General features: G+C 45.2%; 1 protein-coding gene and 1 non-coding gene across 2 annotated transcripts in view; one reads left to right on the top strand and one right to left on the bottom strand.

Moving 5' to 3' along the window:
• Nucleotides 1-19,934, top strand: part of pdzrn4 (PDZ domain containing ring finger 4) — a 572,541-nt gene that overhangs the window by 271,682 nt on the left and 280,925 nt on the right.
• trnam-cau (transfer RNA methionine (anticodon CAU)) lies at nt 15,596-15,667 on the bottom strand. The gene has a single exon. It is a non-coding gene; the product is annotated as a tRNA-Met (tRNA).

Genomic DNA, 19,934 nt, shown 5'->3' with positions numbered 1-19,934 from the left:
TACCCACTACCGATGTCAGGCTGACCGGTCTATAATTCCCTGTTTTCTCTCTCCCTCCTTTTTTAAAAAGTGGGGTTACATTGGTTACGCTCCACTCCATAGGAACTGATCCAGAGTCTATGGAATGTTGGAAAATGACTGTCAATGCATCCGATATTTCCAAGGCCACCTCCTTAAGTACTCTGGGATGCAGTCCATCAGGCCCTGGGGATTTATCGGCCTTCAATCCCATCAATTTCCCCAACACAATTTCCCGACTAATAAGGATTTCCCTCAGTTCCTCCTTCTTACTAGACCCTCTGACCCCTTTTATATCCGGAAGGTTGTTTGTGTCCTCCTTAGTGAATACCGAACCAAAGTACTTGTTCAATTGGTCTGCCATTTCTTTGTTCCCCGTTATGACTTCCCCTGATTCTGACTGCAGGGGACCTACGTTTGTCTTTACTAACCTTTTTCTCTTTACATATCTATCAAAGCTTTTGCAGTCCGTCTTAATGTTCCCTGCAAGCTTCCTCTCGTACTCTATTTTCCCTGCCCTAATCAAACCCTTTGTCCTCTTCTGCTGAGTTCTAAATTTCTCCTCGTCCTCGGGTTCGCTGCTATTTCTGGCCAATTTGTATGCCACATCCTTGGCTTTAATACTATCCCTGATTTCCCTTGATAGCCATGGTTGAGCCACCTTCCCTTTTTTATTTTTATGCCAGACAGGGATGTACAATTGTTGTAGTTCATCAATGCGGTCTCTAAATGTCTGCCATTGCCCATCCACTGTCAACCCCTTAAGTATCATTCGCCAATCTATCCTAGCCAATTCACGCCTCATACCTTCAAAGTTACCCTTCTTTAAGTTCTGGACCATGGTCTCTGAATTAACTGTTTCATTCTCCATCCTAATGTAGAATTCCACCATATTATGGTCACTCTTCCCCCAAGGGGCCTCACACAATGAGATTGCTAATTATTCCTCTCTCATTACACAACACCCTGTCTACGATGGCCTCCCCCCTAGTTGGATCTTCGACATATTGGTCTAGAAAACCATCCCTTATGCACTCCAGGAAATCCTCCTCCACCGTATTGTTTCCAGTTTGGTTAGCCCAATCTATATGCATATTAAAGTCACCCATGATAACTGCTGCACCTTTATTGCATACACCCCTAATTTCCTGTTAGATGCCCTCCCCAACATCACTACTACTATTTGGAGGTCTGTGCACAACTCCCACTAACGTTTGCCCTTTGGTGTTCTGCAGCTCTACCCCTATAGAATCCACATCATCCAAGCTAATGTCCTTCTTAACTATTGCATTAATCTCTTCTTTAACCAGCAATGCTACTCCACCTCCTTTTCCTTTTATTCTATCCTTCCTGAATGTTGAATACCCTTGGATGTTGAGTTCCCAGCCCTGATCATCCTGGAGCCACGTCTCTGTAATCCCAATCACATCATATCTGTTAACATCTATTTGCACAGTTAATTCATCCACCTTATTACGGATATTCCTTGCATTAAGACACAAAGCCTTCAGGCTTGCTTTTTTAACACCCTTTAGAATTATGATGTAGTGTGGCCCTTTTTGTTTTTTGCTTTTGTTTACTCGGCCTTCCACTATTGCTTTTTACCTTTCTACCATCTGTTTCTGACTCCATATTACTTCGCCCTGTCTCGCTGCATAGGTTCCCATCCCCCTGTCATATTAGTTTAAACAGTCCCGAACTGCATTATGGTAAGTTTCGGTAGAAGAAATGATCAGGCTGGAAGAGGTTACAGGGATAGTGCATGTGGCTGTCAGAAGGAATCCTGATTAGTTTTGTGGCTAACTTGTCTTTATATTGTAATTATTATAGTCGCATTAGCACCGTAATGAGATGAGATTATATCTGAAGGAGAAGCTGAGCGACATGCAATACTTGGAGGAGCTGGTACAAGATCACAAAATAATTACAGATGAGGACCACCATTTGGCCCATTTTAGTTTATCCATCGAAAAAGATCCTAAAGTTCCCTTCATACAGGCAGCTAGTTGTTTCTTAAATGATTGCAGGGGTTTTGCCTCCACTCGTTACCTGGAAGCCCATTCCACGTGTTGCTCACTCTTTGTGTGAAGAAAAACTTCCCGATGTCAGAACTAGATTTTCTCATTTGCATCTGTGTCCCCTTGTCCTACTCTAACAATTTAAAGTCACCTTCCACAATTACCATCTCTATTTCATTTTCTGTAAGATCCCCTCTCCGTCTCTTCAAGTTTGAAAAGCCTACATTTCTCCAGTCGCTCTTTACGCTTCATTCCCCCGGCTGTTGACATCTTGGAGCACTCCTCTGAACTGCCTCCTGTGCCTAAATATCCCTTTTCCTTTTGCATGGTCCAATTTGTTTTGGGCTTTGCACCAATCCTTCCTCCCCTAAACCCCCACCCCACCCCACCACCACCACCTCCATGAAATATAGGTTCTCTGTACTCCTGAGAGGAGAATAGTATCAGAGTGAAGAGGTATTTGGAAATAGCGTTTTTAAAATAAATTTAAACCTCTGCACCGTATTTGTACTGAGCACATAAACTAGTTACACAGACATATCAACAGCTCCAAGAAACCATGTGAGCTTTGTTTACTGTTAATACCTGCTGCCTTCAACAGTCTAGACAACCAAGTGAGTAGATGAGGCAAGATAGTTGGTAGTAATGGGTTTGTTGTACTTCCACTTGCTATCAATGGATGTCTTGCTGACAGCTACTTCTGACAATAGCAGCTGAGAATTACTGTGCTAATAAGGAAAGTGCAGTTGAAGTTTGACATTTGGAAGAGATCAGATCACAGGCTCTTGTTCCTTAATTTTTTGTCTCAGCCAAAAGGAGAGACTGCAAGATATTCTGTTTCCGAGGTGGCTGACTGACACCAGGAGAAAGCCTGATGGCAGCATCTGTCGGTGCCAAGCGCCATTAGCTTTTCAATCATCAGGGATGTAGTAGATTGAGAGTTTTAATCCTGTCTTGCACAGTCAGAACCCTGCCTACAGGTGGTAACAGTGAGTTACAGACGAGCCACGAATGGCGGAACTGGCTCGAGGGGCTGAATGACCGACTCCTGTTCCCGTTTTCCAATGTGGAAAGCCTCATTTCCCACTGTGGAGGATTAATGAATTTAGATTGGTGCAATGTAAATTCTGGCCAATATTTATCCCTCAATCAACATAACAAAGGAACAGATTAACTGGTCATTATCACATTACTGTTTGTGGGAGCTTGCTTGTGCGCAAATTGGCTGCCGCGTTTCCCATATTATAACAGTGACTGCACTCCAAAAGTACTTCATTGGCTGTAAAGAGCTTTGAGATGTCCGGTGGTTGTGAAAATTGCTATATAAATGCAAGTCTTTCTTTCTTAAATTAGGTGATTCTCTTCAGTCGTTACGCTTTCTCTTGTTTAAGAGGTCCGGATGGTTGTCAAAATGTGGCAGGAGTGCTATATGGATATTGCTCATTCTCTTACGGGCACAAACTTTTCTGTCTAATTTATACATGCAACTTAAGTAGGATATTATAGGATAGGATAAGGCCCCCAGTAAACAACATGGCGCAAATCGAAGATGAAATTACCTTCAATGCAGTTAATGTAGAGACAATGGGCCCAAGTTTCGAGCTGCGCCTAGAACGGCGCAGTCCCGACCTGAACGCCCATTTTTCGCACCACAAAGTGCACCTAAAAAAACCCTCCAGATTCTCCACCTCCCTGCAGGTCCTCTGGCCCTCGGCGCAGCGCAGCACGAGCTGTAGGGGGCGGAGCCAGGTCCCTGCGCTGAAAATAGTGCCGGGACCTCTGCACATGCGCGCTACAGTGGGCGCGCAAGTGCAGTAACTCCAGGCGCCCGAAACTGTGTGGGAGGGGCCCGAAGCACGCAGCCCCTAGCCCTGGCCCAATGGCCTCACTGGGGCTGCGTGAATAAGGCTCCTCCCACGGCCAGCTCCTGCTTCCTCCCGACCCGACTCGACTCCCCCGACCCAACGCCACCTACCTGTAAAGGCCCTGCCCGACGTCTCGGGCCTGGCCCGTTCAGCCTCCCTCCCCCTTCTCCTTTCCCCCCCCATCTCCTTCCCCCCCCATCTCCTTCCCCCCCCCATCTCCTTCCCCCCTCATCTCTTCCCACCCCCATCTCTTCCCACCCCGCATCTCTTCCCCCCCATCTCTTCCCCCCCCATCTCTTCCCCCCCATCTCTTCCCCCCATCTCTTCCCCCCCATCTCTTCCCCCCCATCTCTTCCCCCCCCATCTCTTCCCCCCCCATCTCTTCCCCCCCCATCTCTTCCCCCCCCATCTCTTCCCCCCCCATCTCTTCCCCCCCATCTCTTTCCCCCCATCTCTTTCCCCCCCATCTTTTTCCCCCCCATCTTTTTCCCCCCATCTCTTTCCCCCCCATCTCTTCCCCCCCATCTCTTCCTCCCCATCTCTTTCCTCCCCATCTCTTTCCTCCCCATCTCTTTCCCCCCCATCTCTTTCCTCCCCATCTCCTTTCCCCCCCATCTCCTTCCCCCCCATCTCCTTCCCCCCCCCCATCTCCTTTCCCCCCCCATCTCCTTTCTCCCCCTTCTCCCCTTTATCTTCCTCTCCCCTTCATCCCCTTCTCCTTTATCCCCTTCTCCTTTATCCCCTTCTCCCCCATCCCTCCCCCTTCTCCCCCTCTGCTCCCCCCCTCTCTCACTCTACCCCCCTCCTCCCCCTCCTCTCGCTGTCAGAAACACAGACACTGACAGACAGAGAATGAGAGACACACACAGACAGATAGAGACACTGACAGAGACACACTGGGGGGGGCAATCCCAGCACGCTGTTGGAGGGCTCCCGGTGCTGCAGTCGGTAAGTAGAAAATGTTTTATTTATTGATTTAAAAAAAATATATTTCTTATTAATTTTTTTTGATTGATTTATTGGTTGATTTATTGATGTTTTTATCATTTATTATTGATGATGGCTCTTTATTTGTAAAACTGAAGTGTTTAATGTTTGTAAACTTCCCTTTAGACCCCCCCCCCCCATTCCCTATGCCTGATTCGTAACCTACGCCTGATTTTCTAAAGTGTAGACAAGGTTTTTTCGAGCGTACAAAAATCTTCACTTACTCCATTCTAAGTTAGTTTGGAGTAAGTTTTCACTGACAAAACTTTGAAAACAGGCGTAAGTGGCCGGACACGCCCCCTTTTGAAAAAAAAAATTCTGTTCCAAAGTGAAACTGTTCTAACTGACTAGAACTGGAGCAAACTAAATGCCGAGAATTTGAATTTCTAAGATACTCCGTTCTACACCAGTTGTTCCTAAAAATCAGGAGCAAATCATGTGGAAACTTGGGGCCATTAATCCCTCTGCTCACCACGTGCAGTAACATTGTAAATGTGTTGGTGACAATTTCCTCTGAATGGTACTTCTAGTTTTAAAAAGAACTGTAAACAAGACCAAGTTTATGATTTTCTGCATAGTTAATAGAAAGCGCTTAGAAAATGTGATGCCAGGGAGCTTGATTAACCAGCCTGTGGACTTCCTGAGCATGTCTTTGTTATTTTGAATGGGATTTTCCTTTTTGAGTTGGGAAATGAAGAAAGTTTAAGGGGTGGCTGTCCACTTTTGACAAGAATGGGAGGAATACCTTTATTTTAATGATTTAATAATATTGAACGCTCGAAAATCATATATCTGTGGGTTTTCAAGACAACCCTGATTTTATTTTGTGGGTAGAGGAATTGTGGCTCCTTAGACGTGTAAAGGTGCACTGTCCTTATGGATGCAAATCAAATGAGTGCATGATGTCTGAGAAAATTGGTGTACAGTTCTTTCTTTACACCAAACAACAAAGTACTTTATTAGAACATAAGAATTGGGTACATCTATTTGTACTAAATGAAATGCAGCCATTTCTCTGATTAGCTCTCCAGACCTATTGCTGATTGGTCCCCTTGGAGGATAAGCCACACTCTGAAGTTCCTCTGGAATGTGTAACTGGAACCGGCCAGCCCAAGTTCTGAGTGACTTTCCAATTTGACTTCAGAAGCCACAGAGGATAGATCTCCCCAAAAGCCACCAAGTTCTAGCCTAAGTGAATCCCTCCCCCAGCTGAAGACCCTTACCCCAGCACGTGTGCTGCCTCCCACAGCCGAAGTCCCTTACCCTAGCATAAGTGCTTGCCTCCCCCAGCTAAAGTCCATTACCCCAGCATAAGTGCATCCCTCCGCCAGCTGAAGACCCTTACCCCAGCAATCCCTCCGCCAGCTGAAGACCCTTACCCAAGCACAAGACCTTACCACACTCCCCATAGATGGGGCATTGTGTGCGGATTGTTAACATGTTTATTGGGTATGAAGTGAATAGTGACAGTGTCATGACTTCTGGATTTCATCCAGCCCAACGATGTCCCTTGTAACACACGCACCGAGCTTGCACGCACCAGGGGGTTGGAAGAGCGTGATCCGTCTTCTGAGTCCCCTCTCTCCCCTCTGGTTACCCCCCCACCGTGTCTCTTTCTTTCCCCCTCCCAGGTTCGCGCTCTCTCTCTGTCTCTCTGTCTCTCTCGTCCCTCCCCCCCGCCCCCCCGAAGCTCACTCTCCCCACTGCCCTCTCTCCCCGGCGCTTTGGGAGACTCTGGGCCTGCTTGGCGCTGCGGGACTCTTGGGGGCCCGCTCCGCGCTGCAGGAGGCTCGGCGGATGCGTTCGGCTGCTCAGTGGAGGCAACGTGGTGTTGGATGCATGCGCAGAAATGGGTTAGTAGGAATTGCGCTGGGGGGGATGGTGCAGAGTTGGTGATATTTGTCCTAACTCTCGCTAACTCTTTAAAGCAGGGAGACTTAGTACAAATAGTTACTCCGACAGGAATTAGGAGCAGAATTAGGCCCTTCGATTATGAACACATCACCCCTTGGCTATGTCACAGGACCAGCCCAACCCTTCCCTTTTCATCTAATCAAAATACCCTGACTGTTGATGCTTGTTTGGAGCTGTGTTTGGATATGTGTTAACAGCTCCAAATGAAACTGGGAACATTATTTTCTGGTATTTAGAGAAAGCACATTCTGGTCTGAGCGCTCCCAGTCCAACTGTAAGTTTCTAAAGAACGTAGCATATTTATCCCATCTCCAGCTCCGATACCTTTTCAAATCTGTCTTTTCTACAGATTGGGTATGGTCGCCTCTTGGTTACAACACTCTAATCGTTCTGGTACTGAACTAGTAACACAGAGGTCATGTGTTCAAATGCCACCAAGCCAAGTTGTGAAACCAAATTTAATAAACTGGTCATTTATTAGCACCAGGAAAGAAATAATCATGATTGTGGTTAAAACCCCCAACTGCGCTCCATATGACACCAGTCCCACACTACACGGTTGACTTGTGCCTTCGGGGCATTTGGGGGCGGGAAATAAATACTACCCTGCCAATGTCGCACAAATGGCAAAAACAAATGTAAAGAGCACTTGGCTAAGTTGGCAGATTTGAAAGCTGTACTATCTGTTCACTGGGTAGAGGTTTCAGTCAGGACGAGCCCAGCTCTGAAAGCTAAGCTATGCCAAGAAAAGTTCACATCTGTTCTGCCTTTGTGGTGATATGGGAGCATCTCTCGAGCTTGTTAAAAGTGTTTGCGAGACATTTTACCAGATGACAGTGCCCTTTAAAGTGGCTCTGGTGTTGGACCGTTTTGTTACCCCATCTGTCTCCGGTGCAGTGGCTTGATGATGATACGCTGTGACTCCTGCATCATTGTATTTCCACACTCTAATAGGGCCCAAATTTCCCCAGGAGTTGCTTCGTTTTTTTTTTAGAGCAACTTAATTTTTCTGGAGTATCTTTTTAGTTGCAATTCTGGCCATTTAATTTGAGCCAGCGTACGTGAGTTAGTTAGTTTTTTTTTTATTTCCGTTGTTTTTCAAAAGGGGGCGTTACCAGCCACTTGCGCCTGTTTTGGCCACTTAAGCAAGTTTAGCCAGCTAAAAGTTACTTCAAACTAACTTAGGCCAGCATATGTGGGCACTCTTGTACGTTCAGAAAAACCTTGCGGTGACTTAAGAAATCAGCGCAGGCAGCCAGAGATAGGGGGGAGGGGACCTTACAAAGCACTAAACACCTTCACAACAACATTAAAGAAGCATTAATACATTTAAAGCATCAAGCACTAAACAAAACAGTACATTTGCATCAAGCACAAAAAGTAATAAGCAATCAATCAACCAATAAATAACACATTAAAAAAAATAGAAGGGACCCTGCACCTAAAGCACCAAGACCAAAGTAATAAGCAATCAATCAATCAGTAAATAACACACAAAAAATAGAAGTCCTACTTAGGGAAAGCAGCGGGCTGCCGATGTGGAAGCCCATTCGGCCAGGGCTAGGGACGGCGTGCTTCAGGCCCCTCCCACACAGCCTGCAGCGCGCACTCTCAGATTCGGCCTGCCAGGAACTACTGCTCATGCGCGCAGACTCCAGCGCATGTACAGAGGTCCCGGCACTGTTTTCAGCGCCGGGACCTGACTCCGCCCCCAATCCACTGGGCCATGCTAAGCCACCACCGAGCAGAGGCTGGGGAGCGGCCAGACCCGGGAGGAAGATTTTCGCCGTGCTTGGAGGCAGACAAAAGCGGCGCACCTCAGGTGAGGGCGCCAGAAAAAGAGGTTGGGGAAATTTGAGCCCTTTATGCTGTAAACGTCGGACAGAAGCTAAGGTTGTCAGCAGAAAAATTCCCCTCTCGATTTGCAGCGGGAAAGGAAACGGCGGCAAAAGTTAATGCTTGAACTTATTGCATTGTTTTCGGGATGTGCAAGTACCAGTATTTTTTTAATAAAGCAAAGTTTACTACAAATTCCATCTGGAATTGGCGCAGCTAAATCTGCTTGTTCATCAACAACTACATGACTTCCCCTGTCGGGCTACATGTGACCTGAAGCTTTGGAAAACGTATCTGCTCCATGGGAGATGGCCAGACTGCATTGGGGTTTCCATTGTAGATAGCAGAACAGATAGCTAATTGAAAAGCATATGGGTACTTTTAGAGCGCGAATTGCACATGAGTTGGAGCTGTTTTGCCACACTATATTGCATTGCAATTCAGCTGCCATTCCCTGCACTTGATAATGCTAACTTATTTCAAAGGAGAAAAATATATTGCCGCTATAGCTGACAGGTATTTTAATAACCAGGTGAAATATTAAAGCAGAAAGTCCATGAAGTGAGAAACAGTTTTTTTTTATTAAATAGTCTGCTAAAAGCAACCAGGTGGGAAATTAAGCCCTTGTAATTCTTGATAAGTCAGCCCAGAGAAAGAGAGAGAGGGGCTGATCTTATACATGGCTGAATATGCAATTAATCTGATGTGGTGTTGGAATAATATTTTGTGGTCAGGGGCAAGTACTTCACAGCCTGTGAGCACAGTGGAACAAAGTGCCTTTTATACTTTTGTAAGTCAGCCTTTTACAGCAGAAGCATCAGTAAAGGCGCATTGGTTTAGTTTGTTGTATGGGCAACTCTCCACCAATTGCAAGTGGCGAACCCTTGTGTACTAGACCCTTTGTGCAGCATCTGCCCCTCAGTTGCTGTTACGCTGGGCTATCGTCATGACACTATCTAGTACAAGCTTCATGGCACTTGTTCACCAAAGATTTACAGAGCAGCTTATCATATCTCTCAGAAATGTCTCTGAATGCTTCACATTACAAAGAATTATTTTGAAGTGCAAATGACTGCTTCAAATGGCAGTTTCAAAAGTGAATATACTGCACATGCAGAAGATTTAATTTAAATGGAATTCTAAGCATGTCCCCACTTAGAAAATATTATTTTAAGGCTTTAAGTGGGGAAGTGGTAGTTGACCTGTCTGTGAGGTTGCACCTTTCTTTTGAAAATATGTTGAACAACCACAAATTGGAGGACTTCAAGCATGCAAGGATGCACTAAATTAGGACTGTAGCCAACAAATCTGCATGGTTTGTAGATCTGATGCAATTCCAGGAGCTCTCAGACATAATACATGTTGCGTTTGCCTCTGAAGAAGAGACTGCATATGAAACACTCTCCTGATTACATCTATCACTAATTCTGGGTCATTGTGACTTAACCCTCTCTGCTTAATGTCCTGCCGAATAAACACACGACACGTGCTTTGTTTGGACATGTGTTTTTTCAGATCAAGATTAGACCTGCTTGTATAACAGAATTTCCCCCAATATTTCCCTGAATACATACATCACTGAGAAGGAACCATGGAAACTGTGAAGTTAAATCTAACACTTATAACAATCTGTTCCATTGAGGTTGCCTCCAAATGCCTTCGACCAAAATAAATGGGGAAGTTTGTGCGAGTAGCGCTTCATCTTTTGATGGGATTGTCCCAGCGTGCATTGGTCACCGCCAATGCATCCCTGTAATCCAAGTCGCCGACAGGACACAAGTGATGCCAGGTCTGTCACCTGTGTCTCTCCTTTCTTTTGGCTGCTTGTCACTCTGTCTCTGCCCCAATTGCTCTCTTTCATCTCTTTTGCTCTTGTTTTGCTTGCTGTCTCCATTGTTTATCTTGCTTTTTGTCCTTTTGTTCATCTGTGCCCCAGATTGTTTTACTTTCTGTCTCTCTCTTACTCTCTGTGCACATCTCTCTTTCTCTCTCGCTCTCTCTCGCTCTTTCCGTATGCCCAGCGCGCAAGTCAATAAGCCAGAATTAGTCATTTAGAGTCTTGCTACCCAGGGACCAGCCAATGTTAACTTGCCAGCTGTGGCATGTATGCAACAAGAGTGTGTGTGTTAAATAACGAATAAGAAAATAGCAATAAAGCAAAGGCAAAGGAGGAGGACACAAAAAATCTGCAAAGGGATACAGACAGACTAAGTGACTGGACAAAAATTTGGCAGATGGAGTAGAATGTGAGAAAATGTGAGGTTATCCACTTTTGCAGAAAAAATGGAAAAGCAAATTATAATTTAAATGGAAAAAAATTGCAAAATGCTGCAGTACAGACAGACCTGGGGGTCCTTGTGCATGAAACACAAAGGGCCCAAGTTTCCACACGATAAAAAACGGGCGCCCCTCTGAGCTGGGTGCCTGTTTTTCGCACCTAAAACGGCGCCGGAAAAAAACCTCGCGATTCTGGAGAGCCCTGCAGCTCCTTGTCTGTTTGGCGCGGCGCCCAGGGGGGCGGAGCCTACACTCGCACCGATTTTGTAAGTGGGAGGGGGCGGATACTATTTAAATTAGTTTTTTTCCTGCCGGCAACCCTGCGCGTGCGCGTTGGAGCGTTCGCGCACGCGTAGTGTGAAGGAAACATTGGCACTCGGCCATTTTTGTAGTTCTTTGTAGCTGTTTAATTTTTGAACATTTTTTAATAAAAGCACATTGCCATCAGCACTTGCAGCCTTCTCACTGTCTCCTTCCCGCCCGCCGTCTGGAACGGCTTCCTCCCCCCCCCCCTCGCTGCGTTCGGGCCCGCCCGCCATCGGGAACGTCTTCCCCCCTCCCCGCTGCGGTCGTGCCTGCCCGCCGTCGGGAACTTCTTCCTCCCCCCCCTTGCTGCGGTTGTGCCCGCCCGCCGTCGGGAACGCCCCCCCCCCCCCCCGCTGCGGTCGGGCCTGCCCACCATCGGGAACGTCTTTCCCCGCCCGCCGTCGGGAACGTCTTCCTCCCCCCCCCCGCTGCGTTCGGTCGGTCGGTCCCACACTCCCCGCCCGCCCGCCGTCGGGAACGGCTTCCTCCTCCCCCCCCCCCCCCCCCTGCCGTCGGGAACGAACGAACTTGTGAGGCTGGCTGAAGCACTTTCACACAGGTAGGAAGATGGTTTATTTAATCTTTTCTTTGCTTATAAATGTTTATTCAGGTTGGATTTATTTGTATAATATTTGTAGAAGTATAAATAAGGATTTATTGTAGAATTTAATGACTTCCCTTCCCCCCCCTCCCCCCCCCCCCCACCTCGTTCTGGACGCCTAATTTGTAACCTGCGCCTGATTTTTTTAATGTGTGGAACAGGTTTTTTCAGTTCTACAAAAATCTTCACTTGCTCCATTCTAAGTTAGTTTGGAGTACGTTTTCACTGTGGAAACTTTCAAATCAGACGTCAGTGGCCGGACACGCCCCCTTTTGAAGAAAAAATTCTGTTCCAAAGTAGAACTGTTCTACCTGACTAGAACTGCAGAAAAAAAAATGTGGAGAATTGCGATTTCGAAGATAGTCCGTTCTCCACCAGTTGCTCCTAAAAAATCAGGCGCAAATCATGTGGAAACTTGGGCCTAAAAAGTTAGTATGCAGGTGCAGCAAGTAATCAGGAAGGCAAATGGAATGTTGGCCTTTATTGCATCCTAGGATCTTAAGAGAAATAGCAGCAGGGATAGTGGATGCATTGGTTGTAATTTACCAAATTCCCTGGATTCTGGGGAGATCCCAGCAGATTGGAAAACTGCAAATGTAACGCCCTATTTAAAAAAGGAGGCAAACAAAAAGCAGGAAACTATAGACCAGTTAACCTAACATCTGTGGTTGGGAAAATGTTGGAGTCCATTATTAAAGAAGCAGTAACAGGACATTTGGAAAAACATAATTCAGTCAGGCAGAGTCAGCATGGATTTATGAAAGGGAAGTCATGTTTGACAAATTTGCTGGAATTCTTTGAGGATGTAACAAACAGGGTGGATAAAGGGGAACCAGTGGATGTGGTGTATTTGAACTTCCAGAAGGCATTTGACAAGGTGCCACATAAAAGGTTATTGCACAAGATAAAAATTCACAGGGTTGGGTGTAATATGTTAGCATGGATAGAGGATTGGCTAACTAACAGAAAACAGAGAGTCGGGATAAATGGTTCATTTTCGGGTTGGCAATCAGTAACTAGTGGGGTGCCGCAAGGATTAGTGCTGGGACCCCAACTATATACAATCTATATTAATGACGTGGAAGAAGGGACCGACTGTAACGTAGCCAAGTTTGCTGACGATACAAAAATGGGAGGAAAAGCAATGTGTGAGGAGGACACAAAAAATCTGCAAAAGGACATAGACAGGCTAAGTGAGTGGGCAAAAATTTGGCAGATGGAGTATATTGTTGGAAAGTGCAAGGTCATGCACTTTGGCAGAAAAAAATCAAAGTGCAAGTTATTGTTTAAATGGAGAAAGATTGCAAAGTGCTGCAGTACAGCGGGACCTGGGGGTACTTGTGCATGAAACACAAAAGGTTAGTATGCAGGTACAGCAAGTGATCAGGAAGGCCAATGGAATCTTGGCCTTTATTGCAAAGGGGATGGAGTATAAAAGCAAAGAAGTCTTGCTACAGTTATACAGGGTATTGGTGAGGCCACACCTGGAATACTGCATACAGTTTTGGTTTCCATATTTCAGAAAAAGATATACTTGCTTTAGAGGCACTTCAGAGAAGGTTCACCAGGTTGATTCCGGAGATGAGGGGGTTGACATGAGGAAAGGTTGAGTAGGTTGGGCCTCTACTCACTTGAATTCAGAAGAATGAGAGGTGATCTTATCGAAACGTATACAATTATACTTGACAGAGAGGATGTTTCCACTGATAGGGGAGACTAGAACTAGGGGGCATAATCTTAGAATAAGGGTCTGCCCATTTAAAACTGAGATGAGGAGGAATTTCTTCTCTGAGGGTTGTAAATCTGTGGAATTTGCTGCCTCAGAGAGCAGTGGAAGCTGGGTCATTGAATAAATTTAAGACAGAGATAGACAGTTTCTTAACCGATAAGGGAATAAGGGGTTATGGGGAACGGGCAGGGAAGTGGACCCGAGTCCATGATCGGATCAGCCATGATCGTATTAAATGGCGGAGCAGGCTCGAGGGGCCGTATGGTCTACTCCTGCTCCTATTTCTTATGTTCTTATGCAAGGAGGATGGAGTATAAAAGCAGAGAAGTACTGTTACAATTGTACGTGGTATTGGCCACACCTAGAGAACTGCGTACAGTTTGGGTCTCTGTATTTAAGGAAGGATATACTTGCATTGGAGGCTGTTCAGAGAAGGTTCACTAGGTTGATTCCAGAGATGAGGGGGTTGACTTATGAAAATAGGTTGAGTCGGTTGGGCCTATACTCATTGGAGTTCAGAAGAATGAGAGGAGATCTTATTGAAACGTATAAGATAATGAGGGGGCTCGATAAGGTGGATGCAGAGAAGATATTTCCACTGACAGGGGAAACTAAGACTCCGAATAAGTGGCCGCCCATTTAAAACTGAGATGAGGAGGAATTTCTTCTCTCAGTGGGTTGTAAATCTGTGAAATTCTCTGCCCCAGAGAGCCATGCAGGCTGGGTCATTGAATATATTTAAATAGACAGACAGATTTTTGAGCGATAAGGGAGTGAAGAGTTATGAGGAGTAGGCAGGTAAGTGGAACTGAGTCCATGATCAGATCAGCCATGATCTTATTAAATGGTGGAGCAGGCTCGAGGGGTCAACTGGCCTACTCCTGCTCCTATTTCTTATGTTATGTTCTTATGTTCTAAAGGGAAGAAAAAGTGGATTGGGATAGCCCTTTCTGTGCGGCGCTATGACAGGATGTCGCGTTAAATCTGGAAATTCGCATGAACACAGGGTTGCTGTGACTTTCTCTCTATTAGAGGACTTGAACAAAATACCCTGGGGTAACTTTAACCTAACTCGCCCGGCGAGAGACTGATGGGATCGATTTGGCTGCCCATTCAGCATCCCGCCCGATTTTACAATGGAAAGTAAAAATCAGCAGGGGTGCAAATGGGTGACCAATTATATCAGTGGGTTAGATGAGATTTACCCCCTCCCCGTATCTCTTTTATAAAGCTCCCCCGTACTGCAGTCCCCTCCCCCATACTGCAGTCCGCTTTACAATGGCCTGACGCTGCTTACAGCCCCTTTCAGATAGATATAAGCTCCAGTAAAATAAACTTTGCATTGCCAATTCTCCTGTGTGATGGACCATTATAACCCACATTGTTTATGGCTCATCCAACAGAGGATTGCCGTAAAGGCCTTCATAAGAACCACATAAGAACTCTGTCCTGTAGAACTCTTTAAAAACAGTCACTGTTTTTATTCTAGTTTGTAAACAGAGAGCTAGATTAAAGTAAACTGTGATTATAGCCACAGTTATAGTCACACGTTAACTCAATTTAATTATTTTTGTAAAACCCCACCCACCCGGCTTCTATCCTATTCTCTCTCACTGGATTTGTTGAAGGACTCTAAAGGTGCTAAATGGATTATGTATGTCTCGATACTTTGCAGATGACACAAAGATTAGTGGGAAAGCGGGTTGTGTAGAGGACACAGAGAGACTGCAAAGAGATTTGGATAGGTTAAGTGAATGGGCTAAGGTTTGGCAGATGGAATACAATGTCAGAAAGTGTGAGGTCATCCACCTTGGGGGAAAAGAAACAGTAAAAGGGAATATTATTTGAATGGGGAGAAATTACAACATGCTGAGGTGCAGAGGGACCTGGGGGTCCTTGTGCATGAAACTCTTTTTGGAGTGTGCTCTATCAGCCAAAGCTCCTCAAATGAATTGAAAGAGAATGATTTTAGAGATGAATTCTTGTCATGGCTGGGATTAGTTGCAGTGCAAATGTTGGTTGCACCCACATTAAAGATTGCAGTTAGCAGAGGATGGTTTCGATCCATCGACCTCTGGGTTATGGGCCCAGCACGCTTCCGCTGCGCCACTCTGCTGCTGGTAATCCCAAAAAGTTAGTTTGCAGGTGCAGCAGGTAATCAGGAAGGCGAATGGAATGTTGGCCTTCATTGCGAGAGGGATGGAGTACAAAAGCAGGGAGGTCCTGCTGCAACTGTATAGGGTATTGGTAAGGCCGCACCTGGAGTACTGCGTGCAGTTTTTGTCACCTTACTTAAGGAAGGATATACTGGCTTTGGAGGGGGTACAGAGATGATTCACTAGGCTGATTCCGGAGATGAGGGGGTTACCTTATGATGATAGATTGAGTAGACTGGGTCTTTACTCGTTGGAGTTCAGAAGGATGAGGGGTGATCTTATAGAAACATTTAAAATAATGAAAGGGATAGACAAGATAGAGGCGGAGAGGTTGTTTCCACTGGTCGGGGAGACTAGAACTAGGGGGCACAGCCTCAAAATACGGGGGAGCCAATTTAAAACCGAGTTGAGAAGGAATTTCTTCTCCCAGAGGGTTTGAATCTGTGGAATTCTCTGCCCAAGGAAGCAGTTGAGGCTAGCTCATTGAATGTATTCAAGTCACAGAAAGATAGATTTTTAACCAATAAGGGAATTAAGGATGACGGGTAAGTGGAGCTGAGTCCACGGCCAGATCAGCCATGATCTTATTGAATGGTGAAGCAGGCTCAAGGGGCTGGATGGCCTACTCCTGTTCCTAATTCTTATGTTCTTATGTTTATGATAACCTTGTTCCTAATCATGCACTATGCATGCATCTGACAGTAACTACTGCTTAATAACTAATTGAGTTTACAAACATTTCAGTTTTTCATAGTTCAAAGGAGTTTAGTTTAATGGTTATGTCTGGTGTCTCTGCTTACTCAACTAATAAGTTAACAGATTATGGCAAGTGGCCAGGCGTGCAACTAAGTGGATAGGTCTTTCAGAGAGCTGATACAGGAATGATAGACCCAATAAAGAAAGAATGGACTTGCATTTATACAGAGCCTTTCACAATCTCAGGAAGTCTGAAAGTGCTCTATAGCCAATGAAGTACTTTTGAAGTTTAGTCACTGTTGTAATGTAGGAAACTCAGCAGCCAATTTGTGCACAGCAAGCTCCCACAAACAACAATGAGCTAATGACTAAATATTCTGTTTTTGGTGGTGTTATTTGAGGGATGAATATAGGCCAAGACATCAGGGAGTGTTCCACTGCTCGTTTATGTCCACCCAAGAGGACAGATGGAGCCTGGGTATAACAGCTCATCCAAAAGATAGCACCACCGACACTGCAGCGCTCCTTCACTACTGCAGTGTCAGCGAGATTATGTGCTCAAGTATCTGGAGTGGGACTTGAACCCATGACTTTCAGACTCGGTGGCGAGAGTGCTGAGCCATGGCTGACACACAAACTTCTTTCTGTGTGTAAAATTCTATGAGCTAGCTAAACTTAACCGTAGCAGTATGGGTGGTACTGTTGCCCTTAACATGCCTGGGACTGGGATAAGAAAAAATGGCCAAAATTCCTGTTGCTGATTGCTATCCAGTTGGAAATGCATGTGTGTGGACATCGAGTGGGGACAGGACCAGCCTTTGATGTGATTCCCCACATAACCAAATGTTGCTTGCAATGAGCAGCCACAGTCAATGGGAGCATGGGCCAGAGAATTGGGGCTACAGTGTTGTAGTTCTGTCTCTGACCTACGCTCCCTGTAAGCATGCTTCCTAGCTGCAAGCATGGAATCGCCCTTTGAGTGGAGGCGCATGCCAATTGGGCTTAATAATGGAGATCCTCCCTGGGAGCTGTCGAATCGCAACCCACCAAGGAGACACCACCTTCAGGAGAAAACTGGCAAGAGAAAATAGGAAAAAACACTTGAACTTGTATATAAAACGTTACCATATCTCCCGAGACATCCCAAAATGCTTCATATATAATTAATTACTTTGGCGTGCAGTGTCTGTTGTGTAGGCAAATACAGCTGTCATTTTATACACAAGATTGGTTGTTAGTTGAGGAGGAATATTGGCCCTGAACATGAAGAGGTCTTTGTGCTCTTCATTCAATGGTGTCGTGAGATTGTTTCCACTTACTTGAGTAGGAAGACTAACTTTTCCTCCAAAGGATCGCACTTTCAACAGCGCAGTGCTGACATAGAGTTACTTAGATTATGTGCTCAATTCCTCCAGTGGGGCTTAAGCCCACAATTTTCTGACTGAGGGACAAGTGTGCAATTGCTGAGCCCAACTCAGAAAGGAATCAAACAATGTTTTGAGAGCTGTTCCATTGGGAAAGCTTGCATTACAGCAGGCAAATTGGTCACTAAGTTAGTGCTTTGCAATTGTGCCTTCGGGATTGGAAGAGATTGTTGTATAACATCATAATGCCAGACAAGAGTCACAACTGAGTCAATGGACAAGAGGAGCGGTTAATACTGAGTAACAGTATAATCTGTTTCACAGAGGGAAAATGTGCTTCAGCGTAAATCGAGTAGAGTTACTGTATTTTGGAGCAGTGAACTGAGGCAGGAAGTTACAATAGGACCTTAATTGTGATGGGGTGTGTGAGACCACCAGTTTTGTATTCTTTATATATCTTTTTATAAATGTAATATGGTGGACAATTACAGACCCGCTTCTGATTCAACAATGGTGCTAATTGTTACCTGGTTCACTGTAGCCTTCGCTAACAGTAGCACGTTGACTCTCATTGTGAGAGGGCCACTTGTGCCAGTCTATAGACTCAATAGCCTGCGGTGCTTGATCTGAAATAGATCCTCAGCTGACACTGCCTTTGCATTGAAGGACGCTTAAGGGCAATCTCACTATATAATGACTTGTGTAAATAGATACTCTAAGCTGCATTTACATAAGGAAAATGAAGTCACTTTGAATCGCGCTGGTCCAAATAAGCCTTTTCAGCACCGGCAGGTGGAGGGGCGAAGCCGAGCCAACTGGATTGTGCGCGCTTCTCGGAATGTAACACAGGCCTCGATTTTAAGATGATTTAACCCCACTATTGACAGCCTTGCCTTCGGCCACCTAGGCCCCAAGCTCTAGAATTCTCTCCCTGACAGTCCGGTACAGTATGAAGGGAGTGCTGCACTGTTGGAGGTGCTGTGTTTCGGATGAGATGTTTAATTGAGGCCCCTGTCTGCCATCTCAGGTGGATGTAAAAGGTCCCAGGCCACTATTTCGAAGATGAGTGTAGGAGTTCTCCCCGGAGTCTTTGCCAATATTTATCCCTCAACCATTATTACTAAAACACATTGCTGTTTGTGGGATCTTGCTGTGCACAAATTGGCTGCTGCGTTTCCTATATTACAACAGTGACTGCACTTCAAACGTACTTCATTGGCTATAAAGCGCTTTGTGATGTCCTGAGGTCTTGAAAGGCACTATATAAATGCAAGTCTTCCTTTACATTTCTGTATTTGGGCTTCAGTTATTTACATTCTATATCAATGACTTGGATAAGGGGACCAAATGTAATGTATCTAAGTTTGCTGACGTTACAAAGCTCAGTGGGACAGTAAGCTGGGAGGAAGACGCATAGAGGCTGCAAAGGGATTATAGCCAGGTTAATTAAGTGGGCAAAAACATGGTAAATGGAATATAATGTGAGGAAATGTGAAGTTACCCACTTTGGTGGGAAAAATAGAAAAGTAGAATATTTTTTAAATGGTGAAAGACTAGGAAATATTGGTATTCAGAAGGACCTTGGTATTCTTGTACACCAATCATAAAGTTTACATGCAGATACAGCAAGCAATTATGAAAGCAAGTGGTATGTTAGCCTTTATTACAAAAGGATTGTACAATAAGTGTCTTACTGCAATTATATAGAGCCTTTATAAAACACTGATTCGGCCCCAACTGGATTATTTTGTCCAATTCTGGGCACCGCACTTTAGATAGGATGTGAAGGCCTTGGAGACAGTGCAGAAAAGATTTACAAGAATGGTCCCAGGGAAGAGAGACTTCAGTTACGTGGAGAAGCTGAGATTGTTCTCCTTAGAGCAGAGAAGGTTGAGAGGAGATTTGATCGAGGTGTCAAAATCATGAGGGGTCTAGAGAGAAACTGTTCCCATTGGCGGAAGGGTCGAGAACCCAGAGGACACAGATTTAAGATGATTGGCAGAAAACCAAAGGTGACATGAGGGAAAACTTTTTTATGCAGCGACTGGTTAGGATCTGGAATGCATTGCCTGAAAAGGTGGTGGAGGCAAATTCAATCGTGGCTTTCAAAAGGGAATTGGATAAGTATCTGAAGGAACAAAAATTGCAGGACTATGGGGATAGGACG

This window comes from Pristiophorus japonicus, chromosome 15, assembly GCF_044704955.1.
Source record: "Pristiophorus japonicus isolate sPriJap1 chromosome 15, sPriJap1.hap1, whole genome shotgun sequence".
Classification (NCBI taxonomy): domain Eukaryota; kingdom Metazoa; phylum Chordata; class Chondrichthyes; family Pristiophoridae; genus Pristiophorus; species Pristiophorus japonicus.
The sequence above is the reverse complement of the archived record's forward strand: the minus strand, read 5'-3'. Positions and strand labels throughout refer to the sequence as shown.